The sequence below is a fragment of the Opisthocomus hoazin genome, chromosome 6 (assembly GCF_030867145.1).
Source record: "Opisthocomus hoazin isolate bOpiHoa1 chromosome 6, bOpiHoa1.hap1, whole genome shotgun sequence".
Classification (NCBI taxonomy): Eukaryota; Metazoa; Chordata; class Aves; order Opisthocomiformes; family Opisthocomidae; genus Opisthocomus; species Opisthocomus hoazin.
In genome coordinates, this window is record NC_134419.1 from 66,055,320 (window position 1) to 66,079,680 (window position 24,361).

The 24,361-nt window shown below is 46.5% G+C and overlaps 1 protein-coding gene across 2 annotated transcripts in view; it reads left to right on the top strand.

Annotated features, from left to right (window-relative positions):
- Positions 1-24,361, top strand: part of NEURL1 (neuralized E3 ubiquitin protein ligase 1) — a 168,207-nt gene that overhangs the window by 15,150 nt on the left and 128,696 nt on the right. The gene's annotated exons all lie outside the window — the stretch shown is intronic.

The window sequence follows — 24,361 nt, forward strand, 5'->3', positions numbered from 1 at the left end:
GCTGCAGAGAGATGTGGTGAAGCTCATGCTTTCTGGGGAGAATTAAAAGGCAGGAGGGGTAAATAAGGTTTGTTTGGAGTCTCCAAGTAAAAATGTACGGGGGGCAAGAACTGAGTTCTAAATCACTGTCTTGTGATGCAGGACTGGTGATTCTTCTCTGGGAGCAGATGGTGCTGTGGCCATGTGTATGGACACTGCTGGTGGACATGACAGAAACCCTCAAGTCCCAGGGAACACCCTGGTGCCACCTCTCCTTGTCATTGCTTAACATAGGTGTCTCTGTGGCTTTCACTGAGCTCTAATTTTGCAAAACCAAATGTGAAACTATCCAGGATGATTTAAACCTGATTTTGATTTGGCCTAGCTGAAGAGCTGGCTGGCATTCTGTTCCCATAAGCACCATACACTGCAAAGCACCATCACATGTGATGTTAGCACACTTTATCGTCAGTCACAGCCCAGGGTGGAGTTCAGCTGGAGACAGGTAGGACCATACCTGCTCATCTGAACGTATGTGGTCCATTTTTCACCTGTGGGATCTCACTGGGGTACACTGGCTGAGCCCACCCCTGGGGTGGTCGATGCGGCTGTGCTGCAGCCTTGACCAGAGCCGGTTCTGGCGTTCCTGCGCTTGCACTGCAGAGTCATCCTGAGCAGCGCCTCTGCACGACGCTGGTTCATTGCCCGCTCAGCAGAAAGAGCAGTGCTTTTGTGTGCCCTGCACTGCTTCTGGCAGCACCTGGGTTTTCCTGGGAGACCTCCTGTTCACACATGGAGCCAGCCCCGCTTCTTGGGGCTGAGTGGAGCACAGGGCCCCGCGGTGAGGCTGTGAGCCAGAAATCCCCAACCTCACCTTGTGCACCTGAGACCAGAGGGCTCTTGCCGTTGTGCAGTTGCAAGCTCCCTTTAAAGCAGTGTTTCAATACAAGCAAGGCAGCTCTGGCTCTTCTGAGACCTCGTGTTGTGCTTTTTTGTCCATAGTGGCAACCGGGAGTTTCACACCCCACTGTGACTTCCTAACCCGCACGGAAATCCCCTCTGTTCGCTGTTCATCAGCTGATGCTGCGGTTTTGCAATGCAATCTCCCTTAGAGGCAAGAGAGCAGTGTGGGATTGCACCATGGCTCTGGTGAGGATTGCTCCATCCCTGCTTCCCGAGGAGGGATGCTCTGTCCCGTTTGGGGCAGTGGCAGGCATCGCTCCCCAGCTCCTAATCTGCACTACTCATGTCCCCTGTGTGCTGGCTGCTCTGTGGCTGCCAGCCAGGCTCCCCCTGCCAGCCCCCCAGGGCCAGATGCTGCCCCTCGCCCACCTCCTGGCAGCCGGGAGGGTCCAGAGATGGGGGCTGAAGTGTGTCCCCACTACAGGAGGGCACTCCAGTGCCCAATGCGGCACATGAGGCTCTTCTCCCCAACCCCCCCATCCTGACCTCCGGTTCTCTCTTTGCTGCCTGTTTCTGTGAATATGCTCCTTTTTGCATTTCTTTGCAGAAAAATAGAAGAGATCGCAGCCAAAAATCCTTCCCAAGCAGCCGGGGCAGCTGCAGGGCGACTCTCCCTTTGACACAGAAGTCCCTCTGTCAGTATTCACCTCTGACAACAGATGACTTTTAGCCCCTCTCTTCTCGCTCAGAGGCGGGTGTTCTCTGTTGCTGCCTGGGCGCTTCCTCTGCAGCTGGGCGCTGCTTTCACACCGTGCAGTCGTATGCCGCGTCTCGGACTGGCACCCCTCCATTATTTTTATATTTTTAGTGGCCTTCCTTTTGCAATAACATGAATTATCTTTTTTCTGATAAGCATCTTCTTAGCAGAATATTAATGTATATAATTCAGATAGTCTCTGGCTCTTGAATCACACTGTTCATCCCAACATTGGCTTAATTACACAGCTGCTCCTCTAGAATGAGGCTGTGTTTGTTTAAAAGCTTAAATATGGAGGTAGGGGCAAAACTTCTTCCTCCAAGGAGAAAACCTCCATTTCAGATTTCTAGCTACGTTGTAAACAGTGGCTTCTTCATTTTGAGGAGTGGAAGAAGTCAAGGAAATGGTACTGCTGATTTTTGTTTTAATAATCTATAGCCACAAAACCCCTTGATTTAGTTTGTTTGGTTTTTTTCTGCATTATTGAAGGTAAAAAGCTGGAGGATGTTGCATTCCTTGGGTTGGTTCACATGCAGTTCCTCTGGTTTTCCTCTCTCTGATGTCTTGAAAGTCAGGCATCCCTAACAACCAGACAAAATGTGTAGGGTAAGGCACCTGCTTTTCACCAGCTCCCAGTTTGCAAACCATAAACCTAGCTTTAACAGCAGCCTTAACCTCTCAGTGTTACAACAACATGGAAGAAAAATGCCTCTAGACAAGTCTGCGGGATTACTTCAGCTTTCTGCGAGGCAGCTGAGGAGTTATGTTCAATTTTACTGTCAATTCTTCTGCTTTAAACATTGCTGCTGTGGACTATCAGCCCCTCCTGCGAGTACACTCGTGTTTGGAACTATGCAGTAAATCAGATTATAGCTGCCCTTTATTAACTCTGATGCACAAGATTTCAGCAGTAGAGGTTTGATTCAGAGAAAATGAATGAGGATAGTTAAAGTCAAATATAAATAGAGCTCATTAAAAAACAAACAGACCAGCCTCTGTTTCAGTATGTGACTCTTAACTGCACCATGAGAATAGAAGTAGCTCTCATTAAAGTCTCTTGGCAGCCTTGTTCTCTTCATCTTCTTCTGCAAATTCACTCACGAGCTGCTAGGAGCTCTTGGGGACATGAAACCAATCTGCACCTTGGAGTGGGAGAGAAAGGGAGAAAGCAAACAGAAGCCTGTGTGCGTGTGCGTGCAAGAAAATGAGCATAGCCCTGCCAGCGCATCCGCATCCCATCCGAGCTCCTAATTGCGGCTGTGCAGAGCATCACCCCTCCCCTGCACCTAAGCCCCCTCTCCTATGCTCTCAGAATCACCCCGTCCTCGCCTGGCTGGGCTAAGCCAGAGGAGCCCCCCGGTTTCTCCGGCTTTGCCCAGTGCCTGGGTCGGGGTTGATGCTCTGGGTGCTGGGGCTGCTGTGGAGCTGGGCTGCCCGCTCCTGCACTGCTGCAGGTGGGGCCAGGCTGCGTGGTGGGGTCAGGATCGCTCCCCAGCTCGGGGGGAGAGCATCCCCTCCGTGCCCCCCCGACCACCACAGCAAAGCTCAGCGCTGCCCGTGAAATGAGAATAAGCTGCTTATTCCCGAGCGCAGTCTGTGGGGAGCCTCTGCCCTTTCATCGCCACAAGCCACCAGAAGAGCTCAGGGTCCGATTTACACACTCACCGTCCCCGTGTATGTGGGTTTGTTCGTTTCTGGTGGGATTTTAACTACATATGTTTTGGGGGAAGGGAGAAAGTAAAAAAGCAGTGATGTACTCAGAGCATCAAAAAAAAATCCAGCTATGGTAACAAAATATAGTGTATAGCAGTCTGTGCTGAAGAAGTAAAGGTTGCAGAATGGTACCCGAAGCTTCCAGCTCACTAATTTACAAGCAACCATTAACTTTAATGAGGCTTCAGCTATTGCCTTAATGAACAGGACACGCTTACCTTCGTGAGGTCCTGAGCGTGCAGGTACAGTGAATGGGAAAAGAGTCTGGAAAGGATATTGCGCAGTGTTTGAAAGGAAGACCTGTAGTTCTGGAAAAGGAAGCTACTTTTAAAGCAGAGTGAAAATACATTTTCTTTCAAAAAGGGTCTGTTGAAGAAAAGACCGTGTGAGTCTCATTACTGCTAGTGCAGTAGCACAAGTGGGAGATTAATATTCTGCTGAAGGGAATAAAACTCCAATATCTCTTGAGCAAATCTATTCCCACATGAACGAGAGAGCTCAAAAGCAGATAGCTGCTTTATGCTATTTATGACTGCACTCCTGGAACACATGTGGAGCCTGCAAGGGGCCTGGCTGTATCAGTTGCACTTTTCTCATGGTTTCCCCCTGTTACAAGCACCAGTTCAATCCCACTGTTACCACCAGTTCAATCCCAGCATGAGTAGCACTGGGAACACGAGGTCCAGGAGTCCCTGGGATTTTGAAGCAGTGTGTCATCCACCCCTGCTCCCTGCAAGCGAGTGCCCGCCGCAAGGACTCGCACTGTTCCAACTTTACATGGAAAACCGTTCTACAGTTTTAATTACTTTTAATTCATGATCACAAAGCAATTTGGTGTGTGCAGATGGAAATCAGTAGAGAAGTGTTAGTTCATCGCGCTTTAGTATTTTTTTATGTATACATATGTTTTACAAAAAGAGTTGCAGCTTACTCAGAACCTGCACTGGACTGTGCCCGACTGTTTAATTACTGTTTACGCAGAAGTAATTTGCAAAGTGTTAATTTCCAAAATCAATGCACTCCAGTCCAATAAATATTTAATGCTTCCATCTGCCATTTTCAGGTTACTTACCAACCCTGCTAGATGAAGTCTATGGAACAGTTGTCTGCTGTTGACATAAAGAAGGGTTTTGAGATCCAGCTTGCAATGGAAACCTAGAAAAAAAGCAGGTTTCCAAAACCCACTTATCTTCTCTTTTCTAGATGAAATATGGATAGGGAGAACATTGCATATGGAGACAGGTTTGTAGCAGGCAGGCCTGTGTAAAATTACATCTGAATTTTATGAGGGGAAATACACTGAGTCTTCCCTAGTGAGACTCCGACTGCAAATCCTAGGTCTGAATTTTGGGAAGAATCCTGCTGGAGCATGCAGCGTCTTTTCCAGTGGGAAAAACCTAATAAAGCGAAGGGCATGGTGGCTGTCTCAAAGAGCGGAGAGGAGGTGGAGCAGCCTGCTGCCTGCGCAGGCAGGAGGGAGCGCGTGGAGCCGCGCAGGCAGGAGGCTCCTGCGGGTCGTGGTGGGATGGCGACCTTCTTTTCTGCCAAACTAGGGGCAGCAAAACTTGTCTTCCTCCGCGTGCATGGCAGACTATTTAATTACTGATAATCACGGAGGATTTGGAGCTCTCCGGATGGGAATGCCCTGTGCCAATGCAAATGTCACTGCTTGCAGTACAACACGGGGGACTCGATGATTAGTTCTGTTTTACTGTTTTTCTAGTATAATTATGTTTAATTCATGTGTTGTTTCATCAAAGTGTCTGTCACTCAGGGCTTGGCCTCATCTTCTTAAATAGCTGGATATAAAATTACAATGTGTTCCTCCAGTGAGACCATATTTCCAGAACATCATGACAGCTTTATTATGACACAGGCCTTTCTGTTTAGCTGAACGGATACACTGAATTATCCTTTCAAAAAATCAAAATCTCTTGCAGTTGGGTTATTAGACTTGTGCCATATTCTGTACAGGGTTACCCTAAATCAACATAATTAGGACCTTGTGCGGCGGCATTTAAGCTTGCTTTTTGGGTCAGGGTGGGCCAGTAGTTATGCGGGAGGCAAGTTGCAAAGCACCACGCAAAGCAGGGCTGATTTTCCAGCAGAAGATGTTCTCCGAGTCCTTCCCCAGCCTAGTGGCAGCTTCCAGGGATTGTTTAGAAAGTAATAAACTAGTAGGAGGGACCCTCCTGTCCCTGTGGTGCCTAAAGCTCCTGTAGGAACCTGGATGACTGTTGCTGCCAGTACCACCACACTTTAAATACCAGACCCCAAACCGCCAGTGTGGGCTGCTGCGAGAGGGGTGGAAGGCTGTACCTGGAAATATGAATCTGTAGTTTAGATAATGGTTTTAGCAATGCATTCAAATTATTGCCCAAAGCTCTTGCTTGTAACAAGACCAAACTGTCTGAGCCTAACGGGACCCTAATGAAAATGTTTCCAGTAGCTTTATGCTGTTCAGGTGGATGTAGTAACTCCAGCTAATGCACCAGGGACATGCAACAGCAAAGTTCTTCTCAATGCACTTGATGAAGTTGCTGCTGTAGTAGATGGAGGGCTTTTGGGATGGGTAGATGTGTCATGCAATCTATAAAGAGATTTCTTTCTTAAAAAATTTTGCTGGATTGTGAAATAAGGTTTTGAATTGCTACTGTGATGGGCTACCCTTGTGTAACCAGGTATTACAGTCTCTTTTTGGCTTTTGTGTGGGCGGTGATGTGCCAGAAAGGGATAAAAAAAGACGAGCATGGGAAATAGTGTTGGAACCATAATTTTCAGTATCATGTTGGTACAAGTCCCCCCCTTTTTTTTTTTAAGATGGCTTTTAAACTTTGTGGGGCAGGTGCTGAATGGCTGCTCTATGGCTTGATTAATCAGCATATAACCTCGTGAAATCCCCAGTGGCTGGAAACAAATACGAAATTAAGCAGTCCTTCTGGCTAATGGCTGTGTCTCTACTGCCAATAAAGTGGTGTCCTGGGCAGTTTTCTCTCTGCTTTTATCCGATTTCCTGAGAGAGCCAGGGCCACTGCAGTCAGGTGAAGTGCAGGGGGGCAGGAACCATCTCATGGTTTGTTGCTCTTGATTTGGACATGTGCAGGGGAGTGAGGGGCAGTCCTAAAGAGTGCGAGGTACTCTCTGTCCCTGTCATCTCCTTTGCAGCAATCTCTGCAGGAGAACAGAATCTGAACACTGCAGAAGTCTGCTTGTTAATGTAAGACAGCATGGTCTACTAGTCACAGCAGGGCTTAGTGGAGATAAATCCCTCTCCTTGATGTTCCCAGCTCTCCCACGCAGACACCAAGGCGTTTCACCTCTCTGCACCTCACAGTGCTTATGCGTAGGGATAAAGGAAAGAGAGATGTAGAGTTGCATTATTGTTGTTATGGTCTAATTCTAACCAGAATCGAGCGTCAGGAAAGAGCCGGCAGTTCTAGGTTCCTGCTGTTGTCATTTAGACCCAAATGAGTGACTCACTGTAAATTCAAAGGAGGTCTGGGCTAATCATTAACTTCTTCACTCTGAGGGTGACAGAGCACTGGAACAGGCTTCCCAGGGAGGTTGTGGAGTCTCCTTCTCTGGAGATTCAAGACCCACCTGGACAAGGTCCTGTGCAGCCTGCTGTAGGTGACCCTGCTTCGGCAGGGGGGTTGGACTAGATGACCCACAGAGATCCCTTCCAACACCAAACATTCTGTGATTCTGTGATTCTGTAATCAGAGTTGGGTCTTCTGCAGGCCCCTGTTTCCTCCACCACCACTGGTGGCCACATGAAAGAATCCATCTCTTTTTTGGCCGAAAAGCAATTCCTCTTCTCCCCACCTCTTATTTTCAATGGTTAGTTTTCTAGTTTTCAGCTGAGTCAGCTCCCTGTATGGGGTTGCTGTGCCATGCGATGTGTCCTGAGGCAATGGATGGGGTGGGATGGTCTGGCGATAGAGAGAAACCAGGTCGTCCCCGTGAAAGGATTGCCTCATGTAGCTTTGCTGAAAATTAAACTTTTTTGGACGAGTTGTACTGAAGACTGAAGGCATGTTTGACCTCAGGGTGTGGGTTGTCATTTGACCAGCTTGTTGGCTTGATTTCACAGAATCACAAATGGAGATTTGATGAGCTGTTGTACAATTTAGGGGAGATTCTCCTGCTGATACATCTTCTACTCTCTGTGACAGCCCTGTGCAAGCAGGACCTTCCTGGAGATGACTGTATAGGTGCTTATTTGTAGCCTCCTGAAGGCCAGTTTCTCAGGGCTGTGATTTTTACGTTTTTGTGAACTAAGAGTCCAACTGTGCATCACGAATTCAGCAGATGAAGTCAATGAGGCAGCCTTGTTGTACTGCTTCCATCCATTCCATGTATCTCCACCACAGGAACCAATCTCCTGTCTTGCACAGAGGCCAGCCAAGACCGTTCGGTTTGTGGAAGAGTGGGCCTTTTGCAAGACACAGTACTTTGCTTCTTCATCATCGCACTACAGAGGCTTGGTTATGCCACCTCTGTAAGCTTCAGTCGAGGAACTTGCTTCCAAAGACCGTATTAGTATTTTGCAAAGAAAACAGGAGTGCTTTCTTCATTGGGTCAGCTCAAAGGACTAGTGTGTGTCAGCTATCGTAGGAAGTAACATGGCTGCTGGAAAAAATAAGCTTTTTTTTTTTTTAACTTATTTTCTGCATTGATTTATTTAGGTTCAAAAAGAAGCTGATTTAAAAGGATGGGGGTGGTTCAGGAGAGCAGTGCTATGAAAGCCTGCAGTCCCCCAAGCCTGCAGGGTGAGACCCCGGGGTACAGCTTGACTTCTGTAGTCTCCTGCAGGGCAGCCAGCACAGAAAGAGCCTTGTAGAAGAGATAAGCAAAAGCAAGCTGGGGAATAACAACACTTCTGTAATACTGTATTTCCTGGGTATTAAGAGTAATTCTATGATACAGGAATTTAGTAGTACAAATCTGGCTGATAACCATTTTGGTAAATAAGAATAAAAGAGCTGTGACAGTTCAGCTCTAGCTTGACTAATGCAGTGATAGTATCTATCTTGAAGAGAAAAATGCAATAGCGCAGCAAGTTCTTTTCTGCCATTTGTCGGGTTTGCAGATGTCATTGGGTGACATTCAGGTCCATGCAAGGGACCAGCACATACTTAGACACCTTTGGGTCTGTTTTAAGCCTTCTTAAAAAACCCTCTTTCTGTGTCTTGAACCTTTGTGCTCAATGCATTTCACCCATTGTATGGAAAACAGCAGCCTCCTTCCCACATTTAATATGGGGATTGCCTCTCTAACAGGCAGGAAAGAGTGAGGTAGCAACCCAGGCAATCTGTTTCTCCTTTACTGCATTAATAGCATTTGCTAGTGCTAAGAGACCTCTGCAGCCCTGGGTAGCAGTGTGGGTTGTGTGTTTTTCTTATTTAATGACCAAGAGGAGCCACAGATAGGTGATAAACTTGGCTAAACATCAAGTGCTGAATGAAAGGGCTTGCATCTGACCAGGTGAGAGGTGACAGGTCCATTGCTATGCCTTCCTGTGCTTCCCCAAGCAAACCTTATAGTGTTAAAAGCTTGGCATTATTTGGCTTTGGGTGGTGTTAATTGGAATTAATTGCAATAGGCTGCTGAGTCATCTCCTCCAATTTGCATATTAATGCCACCTCACACCTTTCTTCCCTTCCTTTCTCATCCAGTCTGAAAGCAGAGGGATGAGAAGGCTGCCTGGCAGTGTCCGTCGGGCAGCGGTGGGTGTCAAAGCTTGGAGACCTGGCTCGCCTCAGCTGTGTGGTAACTGCTGGGAAGTGCTGCCTGCATGTTTGCTTTGTGTTTGCCTCTTCCGGTTGCAGCCAAGGTACCCTGCATCTTTCTGTCCCAGTTAGACACCGATACTCCTGTGTGGCTACCTCAGGAGAGGTATGCTTTGAGCAACAAGGAGGCCTTAGCAGCTCTGCTTTTAACCGCAAGGGTGCAGTTCCTAATATGTAGCCCAGAGGAGTTGTCAGCTGTGTTTTCATTTAAATAATGCTTCTTAGGACAAAGTATAGAACATAGAGGCTAACCCTGCTCTCCTTTACTTGGATGGAAACAGGCTCGGGCTTTCAAAGTGGCAATAACCAGCGGTGTTGGAGTTTATTTTACGGTAAGCTAGAAGCTCTGTCTAGGATTATGGTCTATGTGCTCTGGTGCAGCAAGGAATGTGCAGGCTCTGCCTTGGAGAATGTGCACCCTCCTTAAAATGGTCTCCTGTAGATCTGTATGACTTGCCTGTCAAGCTTTAGTTAGCTCTCTGTCAAAAGAAACAGTTTGAAGTGCCCTGAAGTTCAGCTCCATTCTTCTTTCTTTTTGGTTGTTGTTTTTAAAGCAAAACTAAATCAATTAAAATGGCCACTTAAGTAAAATAATGTTATTTCCAGCTTTCTAAGAAAGTGTTGGAAAGGGAAAGTGCAAACCTTTGCTAGATTTGGCAGCTTCTTTGGAAACTCTATCCTTCTGTGAGAGTGCATAAAAAATAATGCTCTCTGGCAGCAATTTTGGAGCCTGTAAGCTAGAAGGTAGTAACCAGCTCTGTATCATGGGCTTCTTGCATCTTCATCAGATCGAAATCATGAATATCTCAGACTTAGTACTCGAGCTTATAGAGAGGAGGGCAGCTGGCCACACTCTATTTTAATGGCATTTCAGTATTACATTGTTCTTCCTCTTTCCCCAAGCCCTGCAATGAGGTTTGTGCTTTCATATGACAATGCAGGGTGAACCTCACTAAGCCTCTCTCAGGGCCAATTCTTATGTGTGTAAGTTTGCTTGGAGCTTCTCTGCTGATGCCTGCTGCTATATTGTCTCTTCAGCTGGGACTTTGTCCAAGTTTGTAAGCAGAGATGAGGCTCAGCCTCTGAGTTTGGACCTAGCTCTTGAGTTTTTCTGCAGTGCCAACTGGCTGGGTGTTGGGTACCAACTCTGCTAATAAATCACACAGTCTTGGGAGATAAAAATCAGTTTCTAAGTCTAGGATACCAAAGAAGTGGTAGCTGTTATTCACTGAGGAAATAGATTTTTTTTTTTTTTTCTCTTACCCTCTGAGTTGTTACTAATCAGATGTGTGTTGCTGGAAACGTTGTCTTTTTTTCTTTTCTTGTCTCTCTCTTACTGTATAAAGACTTATCTATTCAACACTTACCGCAGTGCAAGAATATAGTAAAGATAAGCTTGTTGATATTTGGCATTCTGATGTTTGACTGGAGTGGAGATCTACGACGTAAAAGGGGATAGGAATAATAAAACCCCAAATGTAACCTATGCTTGGGAAATAACAATGGTTGACGTTAGCCCTGAGCGTGTTGGGTTTTTCACTTAGCAGTGAAATGAGATCCTTGAATCAAAACTGTATAATTGTGCTGGAGCTTTGTGTCTGGGGTTGTGGCTCCTGTTTGTCTTCAGTGTGATGTGTGACCTGAAGAGTTTCTTTGCCAAGGACACTGAGAAGTTGCGATGTTACAGCTGTCTTTAGCTGCAAGGTATCTCTCTGATTCCCCTATGTATAAGAATCGGTTTCTTTACCTCTTTGCTGCAGGCAGGGTAATTTCTCTTATTTTAACTCTTTGTTATCTTAACTAACAATCATAAACGTTCAATAGAAGCATCCCTTGAGGGCATACTGTACCTCAAAAAAACCATATTCTTTTCTCACTTTGCACAGATGTTTTACGTTAAGGAGAGCTGGATGTGTGACTCTGGAGAGGAAGATGGAGGCACAAAGACTGGCTTAATGAGGTGGTGCATGCAGTGGTTTAGTGACATGCACCCTGCTTTCTCATGTTCATTATCTCACAACTGTTTCAGCTCTCTGATACATGGCTCAAGTCCTTGGCACATCCTGTATTTCTTGCACAATGATTGGATGTTCTTTCGCAATTGACTGCAGTTAGTCTCTTGCATCAATTCTGGGCACCTGGTTACTGGAAAGACTAACAAAGAATGAATTCAGAAAAAAACATTCGTGCTCTTATGTGTTCCCAGCCTCAACAGATAGATAGCTGGGAAGACCAGGTCTTCAGGTGTTGATCCTCTTGGGCTCTTCACAAGGGTTTAAAGTTGCTGTCCTTTTCCCTGAGCTCTTGCCCAGCCATCTTGCTTTGCTTTCAGTGCTTTCATCTTGAACCCCTTTCTCTGCCCTTCATGTCAATGGGGCAATGAAAGTGCTTTGTGCAGCAGAAGACATCCTTACCTGCTGAGGGATGGCACTGTTGTCTTTCCCCCCCTCTCCTCCCACACGCCTGTATGTGTACAAGGGTGTCAGTGCCCTCTTTGTCACCCTCCATCACCCAACTGCCTGGTTCGGCTCTAGTTCTGGTTAACCTGTGGCTCACTGCAAAGCCTCTCATTAAAACCAAAATGAAAAACCCCAAACCAGCAAACCTTCTTAAACCCCCCCAATCCTCCCCCTCCACAAAACAACCTCAAAATATTTTTTTTTTTTCCCCATCATCTTTCTAATTTTATTTCTAGGGCTCTGGCTGTGCCAGAGTGGCACAGGTGGCACAAGGTGGGTCGGGAAGCCAGGCCACCCTGTGTGGAGCAGAGCTGTCGTGTTGCTTTTGCTTCAGCAGCCTCTAGTGGGGAGAGTAATATGGTTACAGCCGGGGCAGGACTCCTCCGGTGCTGTCACTCTGCTGACTTTGTAGACCAGCCAGAGGAGTGAGCTAGTGTCTGGAGTCTGAGATGAGCTCTGCTAATCTGTGTTGTAAGCAAAGGCGGATGAATAGAAGAAAAGACTATTTTTTTTTTTCCCAAGAGACCAATGTGGGTTTTTTATTTTAAATTTCAGTTGTGGGGGAAATAAAAATATCTGGAGGTGAATGAGTCACTTTCATGAGTCACTAATAGTGGGAAGAGGGGATTTAATATTTGTGATTCGGAAGCAAAAAGTACAGTCTGTTCCCTGCTTGGTAGAAGAGAGAAAATAATGGACAATTTCAAAAAGCTATTTTCTCCTCAGAAGAAGAGTAAGAATCAGGCTTCAGACTCCTCAGCATCTCGAGGTGAATGGCTGCCACCCCTCCTGGCACTGTGGTCCTGCTGGTCCCTGGGCTGACTGCACCCAAAGGTGCTCGCTGCCTTGTGGGTTTCTCCAAGCTCAGGACTTCTGTCCCACAATGCTGGTGGCTTTCTTGGTGTGACCTTGGGCATGCCTTCCCACCACTTCTCACTCACATCCTCCTCTATAATACGAGGCCTTTGCCAGCAACTAAAAAATTTATGCAGAGCCAGACCTTGCGCCTTCGGCAGCCCCTTTTCTTCCCCGCAGAAAGAGGATGCGTGGAGGCAGGCGAGGGCAGTCAGTCGTGCCCTGGCTATGCCGACACCGCTCTGAAACGCCTGGTGGGTGCCGCGCGGGAGCGTAACCCCCTGCAACCTCACCGGGGAAGGGTGCACAGCCCTGGCGATGCAGGCTCCGGGGTGAGGGGAGCGGGGGGGGGTGTGCGTGTGTGTGTGGTGTGTCTGCCCGCGCCGTGCGCTCCGCGGCTCCGCGCTCCGAGCCTTGCGGGTTCCCGTTCCCACGCTCCCGGTCGGAGGGTGAGGAGGATGTGGAGGATGAGGATCATGCGTGGGGCTTCCCCCCGTGTCCGCCAGCGGTCAGTGTTGCCGCGCACAGGCGGGGGTTGCCGCTGAGCCCTCCCCCGGGACAGGCACGGCGGGGCGATGGTGCTGCCCTGACGGGCTGAGGAGCTTTGGCTCAGCCCCGGCGTGGGTGAGAAGGTTCAGCATCATCTTAACAGCCTGTTCGCGGAGCCACGGCTTTATTGCCTGTGGAAGGGCTCTGTAAGAGCTCTGGAGATTATTTTAGTGCATACGCATTTCCCCCTTTTGGGTGTAACTGTTTCTGAGATTTTTTTTTTTTTTTTTTTTGAGGGCTTGTTACAGAACCAAAACTCCCTCAAACTGCTTCTCTGATTAAACAGGTCTGTGAAACTGAGCGGGGGGGAAAAAAGTCGTAGTAAATTAGGAGTAATGGTCACAGCAGGATCTGGCAAGCTTTGGCAGTGTGCGTATGCACACATAGGTATCCACATGCGTACCTGTGTGCGTAGGCACCCAACTTCTTCCACCTTGTATTCTGTGTGAATTTCCCTGGTTTAGCTGAATCGATGAGAACTGCTTGTTGAGTGGAGGAGATGGAGTTTTGCCTCCCCAGTGGGAAACAGCTCAGAGATGGAGGCATTCGTGTGCGTGCTTGCTGAGGGCTACACTAAAACTACTTGTAGAAGCAGTTAGCATCCCTTCAAGCTATTGCACTTTTACTGTCTGAGCTGACAAACAAAAAAATCAATTGGTATTCATCAACCTTAGACAAGAGATGTCTGAAATTAGTCTGACATTCACTCTGTGGTTTAAGAGACCATGTACCTACCTTTCAGTGAAGTTTTCTTGAATTCATATATCCCAGAACTTGATACTTGAGAGGACTGAGTCAGCATGGTGTTACTTGAATTAACTACTGATGTACTTTGTGGAGATTATGCAGCTGCGAAAAACCGCACCACACCATGTTTTGCATGTAACCTGGTTTGGATTTGATGTTCTGACACTTACTGGACCAGATTCTGCTGTGAGAGATACAGATGTAAACTGGAAGTCATGACAACCCTCAGCAGTGTTGCTCTAGACTTGCAGCAAAGAGCAACATTTGAACTTTAACAATTAATTTTGGTAAAAGCAAGGCCTAATCTACACAAATTTCTCTGTTTAGCTTAGATCCTGCCCCATACAAACAGAACTTGGAGGAGGAAGTGAGCTGCTGGTAGAGACAGATGGATAATCCCAGCCCCTGCCTTGTGCTCATGCACTTACTGTTGTCTGCTTTCAACCCTCTGTTTTCTTCTTGATTGTCTCTTCTGAAGCTAAGCGTTAAGAACAGCAAATTGATGTTTTTCAATAGTTTTCTCGATTCCTGACTGGATTAGAAGTACTGACTACAAAGGAGAAGAATCTGTGGGAGCATGTGGCCGTGCCAGCCAGAGCTGTGTGGGAAATCTCCTGGGGAGAGCTCGGTTGAGTTTAAAATGGGTTTCTTCTCCTGCTACCACATCAGTCAACCCCTTTTGTGCTAGGTAGCTGTGTGCCTAGCAGGGAAAAGGCAGCCTTCCCATCTGCATTTCTGCTTTCTCTTGGTAGTGCAGAGGCCTGGTTTGCAGCCAGGTGTGTAGCTGTGCTCGCAGCCGTGCCTGCAGCACCGACGTCGCTGTGTCCCTGTGCCGTGGGCTTGGGACGGCGAAGGAGGCGGGTGGTGATCAAAAAGGCCATTTGTTTCTCTGAGGTATTTACATCTGCAGTTCAAATAAACACAACCAGAAATGGAGCGTCCTAGTGTGTGCTTTGAAAACATCACTGGACTTGGGGGTATGGAAGGAGGCTGATACTGATTTCGGTCCTCTCCGAGTTCTCTTGCTGCTTCTCCTGCCTGCAGCCGGGTGCTGCTGCTCAGTGCTCCTCCAGACTGTTTTCAATTGCCTTCTGCTGATGTGGTGACTTCTGTCTGGATCATCAGGGAGCCAGCAGTAGCACAAGTTAACGCTGTGCTCCCTGCACAGCAGTGGCAGTGGGGTCGGCCCTCGGCTGGGATGCCTCCGTGCTTTTCCGGCTACAACAGTCCTGTGCCCGCTGCAGCCCCAGCGCTTCCTGTGTGGAGCAGGGAGCTGACAGCCCGCTGTGCTGGGTTTTGGGAAGAACAGGGCTTCTCAATAGCTTAATTATGGAGCAACAACGTATTCATTGGTCTGATGGGACTTAGTCTGGATTTGCGCAAGAGGAGCTGAGGATGGGTTTCCTCTAAGTGTTGGTGAATGATGGGGTTTGTGCCCTTGTTGACTCGTAGGACCTGCCCTTGTTTCTCTTCTGTCTCTCTCCTTCTTTGCTTAACCATAAGCACTGCGTTGAAATTCTGTTGCTGAATAAATGTCACATCCCAGGCAGTAGTTGGCTTTGCTTTCTGTGTTTCCTTGCCATGTTGAGCCTGTGGCTGTGCAGAGATGGGAAAAGCAAAGGAAGGGTTAACCAGATGATATCCAGATACTGCCAGCTGGGGTGTGAGCATATGTCCATGTGTCAGGCAGAGGCGAATTCAGTTTGCCTAGGCTGAACCTGAGTAAATAAGCTCTGCTGAGAGGCCGTAATACGAGGTTGAGCTCAGCACTGCACAAAGTGGTCATACAGCTTCCACATGGCTTAGAGGACAGATAGAGTAAGGCTGCATCTGTTCGAGAAGGGCAGCCTAAAAATACCTAATTCAAGCCTTGCTGGAGTAAATAGGAGTCCTGATAGAAAGACAACTGAAGCGGTTTAAATAACAAGGGGGAGATGAAGTGTATGCTATTATTTACAGTCATGACAACAGTTGAAAGATACAGAGTATGCGGTGTAAGTTTGCTGCAAAGCAGTGAAACTTCCCCTGATCTGCCATTTACTAGATAAGCTTAAAAAAAACCAAACCTGACTTTTGTACTGGCAAGAATAATGGAGAAATACAGCAGAAAAACTGTTGGGGGGGCCACATGTTAAGCCTGGTCCACATCAAGAGAAACTGGAGGGAGATGGTGTGGTTGCATCAAAGTGTGGCTCGGAGCTCGCATGCGTTTATTCCTCACTAAATCCATCCCAAAGACTCTTAACAAAAAGGAGATAACCTGGTGCTGGGTTCACTGTGGTGTGGTTTCCAAAAGAGGCCGCTGGCTGCAGGACTCTCCTTCATCTGCACTCGGGAAACAAACAACCAATTTTTCATTTTTAGTGGTTAATTCTGAAAATATGAAGGTCTGTTTAGTCTTGTCTCCGTAACATAAACCAGCCAGAACAAGGCAGCTTGAGGGGAGTTTGCAACAAGTTCCCTTATTTGGAATAACAGTCACTGTTGTGCTGTGGCAGCCGTGGGACTCCCCCGCCCCGGTGGGGCTCGGGGGCTCGGGCTGCTCTTGCGATGCATCGCAGGGCTGTGCCACGGAAACCGTGGCGGTGATGGACACGTTTGAGGAAGCGTGATGGGACGCGTTCTGTCCTGCCGTCTGCCTGTTGGTTGCACCCAGTTTGTAGGAGCAGGTTGTGGTGTGAACGGGCCCCAGAAAGATGAAATGCAAAAGAAAGTAAAATTTGTGTGGAGCCAGACTTCCTCATACAGCTTCCATAGCTGTGCTTTTCTGCTTTTCTTCCGTAGGGTATAAGGCCATGCTAGAAGCTCTTCCAGGAAGAGCTGCTGTCCCTTGCTGCTCAGGTACTTGTGGGCAAGAGCCACCTGTGAGGGTTCCTCATGTTACGGCCGCGGACAGGCCGGATGCAGTGGCTGGATGGCTGTGGACCTGCCCAGCACCTCCCTGTTGCTGCCCTCCTTTCTCCTCTCTGTAGCCATCCTCATCCCCCTGCTCACGATGATTTTGATCCAGCAGAAAAGAGCACAGAACGGCCCTTTTGCACATTGTATTGTCCTTAATGTGCTCTTTTTTTTTTTGCTGTGCCAGCATCAGGTTTTCAGCAACCTGCTAATGGTGTGAACTGTAAGCCTTTCAAATTTACAGCTTTCTGTGGTCTGAAATGATGTCCCTCGATCATTGTCAAACTGGTGAATGAGTTCTCTGAGCTCCTGCTGAAGGTGTGCTGGGAATTAAGGTTTGGTGGGCTGGGCTCCACTCGAACTGTGGCATGTTCTACATGTTTGAGGTCTGGTTACTACTTACCTTTGACAAAAGCAGAAAAAAAATCAAATGTGCATTTCATTTCTGTATATGGCTTTTAAGTTAAATTATTGTCCCTTATGCTGAACTATCTGTCTGCACTCTCCTCTAATGCTCTCTTTCTCCCTTCACTGGTGGTAAAATAGCCTTTTTTTGCTCAGCTGATGCTGGTGAGAGTGCTCTTTCTTTCTTCCCTGTCTTCCACTGTTAAAATACCTTCATTTGTTCTCTTTGTTGGAATTGCGTTGCACACTAATATTGTATGGCAGATGGTAAGCATGCTCAGAGTATGATGATGCTTGGATATACATTCATCATTGGAAGAGCCTATGTTTTTTTTTATTTGTTCAGTAAAGCACTAAGGACAAGTTCAGATCCCAGACAAATTCTGTGTCTTCCCAAGAGTTTTTGCAGCATCAATAGACTTGGTTTTAATGCAGCTGTCTCTATTAAATTTGTTCATAAATTTGGAAGGTAAATTTACTTCTATAGGTAGATATTTATCATTTCATAGTCTTCTAACCAAATTTCCATAAATGGAGTTTTAAGCACTGTCTAAATTATTTCCATGCCATCTGAAATGTTTCACAGACGATTTTCATGTCCTAATGACGCTTCTAAGACAATGGAAATCTGCATTGCCATGAAGAAATGTTTCCTTTTCACACAGCATTTTTTTTTAAGGAGTCACTATAATAACTTGTATTCGTGCTCAAGGTGCTTTATAAATTCTGGATCACATTCAGTAATCCAGCCCTATTTAACAAAGAATTTAAGTGCATATTTGAATTATAGCTGCTACAAGTGAATGAGTCCAAGTTCACGTCGGGAACAGGAGAAGACACGGAAGAACCTGCGCCCTGGCTCTTGAACTAACTAGGAGATCTCGAGGCATTACTGTGAGTGCTGCAGCTGCCTGGGCGGGGTTTCAGCCACATTGCTGCTCCAAGACTACTTCTTGAAGGAATTAAGATGGGATGGGGGGAGCCAGAGCTCATCTGAGGCACTCTGTTCGGCACTTGTTAAATCGGGGAGTTTTGTCAGAATTGCTGCAGTTAGCTCATGCTCTGTGCTTGGAGGATGGAGCAACACGGGAGATGGGGGCAGCTCCCTGGCCCTGTTCAGGCTGGATGGCCCCACACCATTTTGAAGCAGCCAAGCTCATTACTTTTGCCTGCTTACTCAGATGGGTGGGATGAGCTTTTGTAAATTTGCTCTTTTTTTAATCTTTCCATTACTAACACTTGCTTTTAATTGACAGGCAGAACCACAAGAGTTTATTCCCCCTTCCACCCACCTTTGCCTTTAAAACTCCCACTTCCAGAGTGAGCAATAACTACAGATGCCTTCAGATTGCTTTGTTCTCTCTGTAAACACAGAGCCTGACATCTGGCATATTTTGAAGTCACTTTATTGACTCTTGATTGTTCCTGTAAATATGCTGTGTCTGTCATACCTTGATGACAGTAAATCGATAAATCTCATCCGGCACAGGCTGAAGGGGAGATACTCTTCCTTAGTGGTGGCCACAGTCTGGAGCACTGATGCTCCCGGGGCTGAACTTGTGAAATACAGACTATTTCAAGAAGAGTGGGAGGGTGTACACACACTCGTGACTGTGTTGGTGTACTTCTAGGATGCTGGTAGGAATGGACTGTAGGATGGATGAACAATGCAGATGGAAGAGACAGAATGCTGTTAGAGTTTAGGATTAAGCTAGTTTTGGTGGAAGCCATGTTTTGATCAACTTGGATGTGGGTGGGCGTGAAGCTCAAAGTATCTTATCCAGATTTAAAAGCTTCTCTTTTTTTTTTCCTTCTGTGAACAGAAGTTCCTTGTTAGTGCACTATGAAACTATAGTTTCCAGTATGAGCCAGGTGTTAAAGTAGATTTTATTTTTGCAAATTGGGAGATACTTTGAAGAGCTCGCCACGTTGCTGTAGAGGTTTAAAACCCCAAAAAGTTCATAGCGTGATGGTGCTAATCCTAACATATAGTATGAAATTCAAAGACAGCTGATGGCATAGGAACCAGGAGAATGAATCTGTTATTTTAACGAAAAGGTGAAGTCAAATTCTTACTCCACATGGAAATCTGGTTAATTGGTGCTGATGGGTTTAAGATGGCATTTCCTACCTCCCTGTAGCTAAATGTGCCCTTAAAAATCATTAACAGAAGCTATTCTTGCAACTTTCTGTGGAGCTGAAAGTGCTGTTCCTGGCTTACAGGTTGGAGAAGAGGCAGAGGGAGGTGAAATGATTTGTAGGGAATCACAGAGGAAGATTCATAGGGTCAGGAATTGATCCCAGGTATTCTAAGATCTCTTCTTTTCAGCTGTGTTGGGGGAAGAAAAATTTCTGCACTTACTACAGAAACTGACGGAGGAAAAAAAAATGTTTAAGTTAGATTTGGTATAAACACAATTCCTTTTCAATACTTTGTGCTTGTGCGTGTCTTGTGACAAAGACTGAAATTTGTTATGAAGGGCTATAATTCTTGCACATCAGAGGGGGAGGAATGAAATATTTCACTTAATCTCTATAGCATATTCCATATTTTCCTTGCTTTGGTTACATTTTTGTGAGGCGAACTATGAATTCCCTGTCTATTATTAATTTATTGTTACTGGAACATAATAGCGCAAAACGCAGTTCGTCCAGGAAAAAGCTTCAGCAGGGAGTGAGTCATTGATGGTAATAAACTTCCGTCCCTCTCAATAGACCATCGGGCCGTTTAGAAAAATGTTTTTGCCATGATTCCTGAATTGCTTGTGCTTTGTACAGCAGCTGGTAGAGATAAAACTGAACAGAGCTGGGCAGACTCCCTGTCTCCCCTCTATTACTATAGCATGTTTCTGAATCATACACAAAAAATGTTTTTGGTATGTAAAAGTGACTTCAGAAAATCAACTCCAACTAGAAAACAGCCAGTACTGCAGTGAGGATACATTCTCGGAGCGTGATGTCGGTCGTGATATCTACCATACATATAGAGCTCAGGGAGTCAGCAGTGCATCGATGTGCAGAGCTGAGCTCCCTAGCGTTACCCTTCTGTGAGACACGTTCTCTCCTAGGAGCCCTGGGGCCTTCAGGAGGCGAATCTGAACTGACTCAGACAGCGTTTCGCAGCTGCTTGGGTTTGGATGCTGCTTTGCACATTACTGTCTGTAACCTCCATCTTGTTGGTGTGCAAGATCTCAGCTGCAAAAGGCTGCTGTCGTGTTCGACAGAGCTGTGTTGCATGTTCCCTGCTCTGCCGGGTCCACGTGCACAGGAGCGAGTGCACTGTTTGGGTGCGGGGGAGCAAAATATATTTCTGACCATGATGTTTGCCCTCCCTGTGAAGAGGCAATACAATTAGTGATTGGATAGATAATAAACACCTTTTAAGGATGTTAGGTCTGTTAAATATGGCATTGCTGGGGTGTGAAGAGCAGAAGTACTCCCCAGTCAGAGAACAGTTTGTGCAATGGGTCTTCAATATGTGGTGGGAAGGGTTAAATGCTTTGGATACAATTTCCAGCCTTCTCCAATCAAAGTCCTGTCAAGGCTCCTGGTCCTTCAAAATACTACTGCATCTACAGGGGAGGGTGCATTGTGGCATTGCTTTCCAGAGTATTTGGGGAGCTGTGTTGTTATCAAGAACGGAGCGTATAACCGTGAGGGCCACATTCTGTACAACTCGTTAGATGATGTATTATGTATCTGTGCAGCAAGCTGCCCCCATCACGTTAATAGGGTAAACATTGTTACCGAAGGTTATGCAGCCCAACCCTAAGGGAATGGGAAGGCATTGGCATAGCTGTCGTGTGAATTGTAGAGCTATGGACGGCCACTTCGAAAGTAGCCCAGTGCAAATGGGGAGCTGTACTGCATAAACAGGGTAGTAAATGAACCTGGCTTTGCCTGAATAATGCTATTGTTTCTAGTTTATGGTATGATAGCTTTAGCTGACAAATTTTATGATTCTAGCAAGTGCAATTGCTGTTATCCTTCAGGGCCTGTTTTCATTGTAAAGCCTGCAGTTGGGTGGCTTCTCTTGAGTGCAGTGGTGTTATCTGTAACGCTGCATATTGGAGCGCTAATGCAAGCTTTTTTCCTTTTTTTTTCAGGAAAGTAATAAGCCATATTTTTTTCGCAGGTGATAATAAGGTATTATAAACTATGTCATCATTTTTATCAGTATTTAACAGATTTCCAGATCTTTCTTCATTAAAAGTGTCAGTAGACTTCACACACTTGCAAAAATATTTCACTTTGTATTCCTCCAAGCGTGGCACCGCATGTGGAGTGGTGCACAGCAGCAGCACCACAGGTAGGGGTATGCAGCATCCCCCGAGTGAACGGCACACAGACAGAGTCAGGCCATGCTGGTTCCCAGGTTGCCGTCATCTCTCCTATAGCAAAACTGAAGGACCTATCCTGCTCAATTATCTTTGGGTTTATATCTCCTCTGCCAAAAGTAGGAAGATTTTTTTTTTTTTAAACACTGTGGCTTTACTATGAGACTGGTGAAGCCTCACAAAAAGAACCACTTCCTTCCCACCTTCAACAAACTAAGGCTTTCAGTATTATATGTAAAGCTCCTAGTCTACTGTTAGGACTTTGAACGTCCTGCAGACACCCGTGTGCTTGGCTTCCTGTCATTTACTGGAAGACATGCTCTCTATATTGGCACCCAATGCAGGTTAAGGTTGCAGGCAGAATTCCTGCCTCTTAGTCCAGAAGGCACCCTCCCAAATTGATGGTCCAGAAGGTACCCTCCTATTTGATACGTCCCTTTTGCTAGGGTTGCTGTAGGCTGGAAAGAAAATGGCACATAGATAAAGACAAGGTATCTGCATTCACAAAATGGAGGTTTGTGTGCGCCACTGCTTGTCCCCTCAAGTGCTTCCTCAGGTGTAGAAATGCTTGACACATCTCCACAAAACTGTGCTTGGATGTATCACTATCTTTGAGATCCTCAATAGCCATGCAAATCCCACCTCCAGGGCAGAGCTGGACTGCAAACTCCAATAGCTGAATACTTGGAGGTGACAGAGTTCTGTGCTGTGCTGCTGCAAGGGATCTCGTCAGCTCACTGGAGCAGATGGGGCTGATGAGGAGGTTGCGGAGGTCGGAGCACAGCTGGAGCAGTTTGGCCCTGAAGCATCAGCCCAGTGCAGTGCTGCCTGCTGCAGGGGAGTAATGTTTCGTGCTGCTGCTGCTCACTCAAGTAGGTGTCACTTAGGAGCTGCTCTGCACCTTGCTTGCATACGGCCTGTCACAGTGCCTGCCTTTCCTCTCTTGCTGTGACCTGGAGCATCGCTTGCACGATGCTGTCTTGTCTAAGCCAAGCAGTGGGGCAGTGGCATCCTCCCGGGCTGCCTCGCTCTCTTGAAACCTCCTTGCTCACTGGGTGCCCGACTGATGCCTGCCTAAAATGCCACAGACTTATGTGGAGTAATTGTGGTTTGGTTTTGCATAAATGACATTCAAATTGGACCACAGCACACACAGATTTTTCAGATCCCAAGTGAGATGCATTGCTCACTCTGTCCAGAAATCTTAAGTGTTGTAGGTACTTAAGTTGGACAGCCAAGGGGGTGACTGGAGACCCGACTGTCAGGGGCTCTGAGCTCTTGGTCCTCTGCTGAAAGGGAATGGGAGCTGCTTGATCACAGCACGTTTAAGTCAGGAACATGTGTTTTAGGTGCACAAATACTGTGGTTTTGATCAGTACTCAGAAGGTGTTTATTCCCTGGCTAGGACTGGCTTCATTTGTTTTATCATTAATTGTTTAATTTCTATGCTGAGACAGGCCAGCACAGTATAAACAGGAGAATAATCAGAGCCACTGCAATTGTATTTAAACCAGTTAGAGTTCATAACGCAGAAGAAAAATTACTATGTGTACTCCTGTTTTACATTTACCTAATGAGCTCATTGAGTGGCAGGAGAGGAGCACACCATGAGCTGCGGTACGGACTGTGTGTGCTCTGGGGTGATGCTGATACACAGTTGTGCAGTTGTTAAGGTATTCTTCGTCCTCATATTTAACCATGAGACAACCAGGCTGAAGGCATGGGAAAGAGCGAACAGAAGGTAAAAGAAGACAGAACATACTTTTTTTTTGGACATCTGGATAACTCTTGCATTGATGTGCAGAAAGCATTATGCCGTGGGTACAGAGCATCCAGTGTGTGTGAATTGCAAGTGCAGGGGTACCGTCTTTCCCCTGGGTGCGTGCTGTATCTGCAGGCAGAGTCTCGATGCAAGGCCTACCACAGGCTCCTGACCCGCTGGGACAGGGTAGCACAAAGCCCAGGAAATTCAGTGCCAGTTCTGGGTAGGCTAATGAATGTTAAAAGCCTTGAAAGCTGCATGGGGAATGTCTAAAGAAAACAAACGTGGAGTGCTGCAGGAAAGGACAGCTGGGTGCTGGCTGTCTGCTGTCCCCAGGTCTTGCTGGCTACTGTGTTCAGCTGCACTTGTAACCCATCAGTCATCCCTGTTCCTGTGGGATGTTCTGCTTCCCCGGTCTCTGCTGACCACACTTGCAGGTTTCTCTTTTCCCGACCTGTGCAAGCTCTCGTGATCTCTTCTTGGTCACCCAAGTTCAGCACACGGCTGTCGTAGTAAAACTCAGCAGGCCAAATCTAACAGCTATTGCACTGCTTAAGAGATACAGAAGTCCTCTAGAAATATGGTTCATGCCAGGGCTGTGGATATACTGTGGAGCTTTTGCTAAAGTTGTGTTGCTCATGCTACTTTGAAAGAGCAGTCCATGCTCTGGCTGGACTTCTCCGTTCCAGACCCACAGTGTGGGAAGATCAGCTCCTGGTCTTGTACAGATTGGTGGAAATCTTGTCACTGAATTCAGCCAGGACAGGGCTTAGCTGTAAAGCTCCTTCTTTGCAGGGAAGAAGGGATTTCCCAAGTAGACATCACTAATTTTTGTAATCAGATCAAAATGTTTCATTTCTGCATTCCGCTAAATATAAGGATAATGGGTGCTGTCCTAATTAATTCTAAACACTTTTAGATAATGTGGGTGTGTGCTGCTTGGCTTTATTTTTTTTTCTGCGTAATTATTGGACATCTGAGCCATAAGCTGCATCGGACATCTTTCCCAACCAAAAAATCAGTGGGGAATAATTTTCCTTTGAATTTCATGTATTGCTAATTTAAGCCCATTGTGATTGCTTCCCTACAAAAATGGGATACCTGTGATGCAGGAAAGTCTTTCTGATACAGGAATTGCTTCTGTTGATTCTTATCTAATACAGATACTTCGCAGCACTTTTCTTTCTTCAGTGACTGGTGTGGCT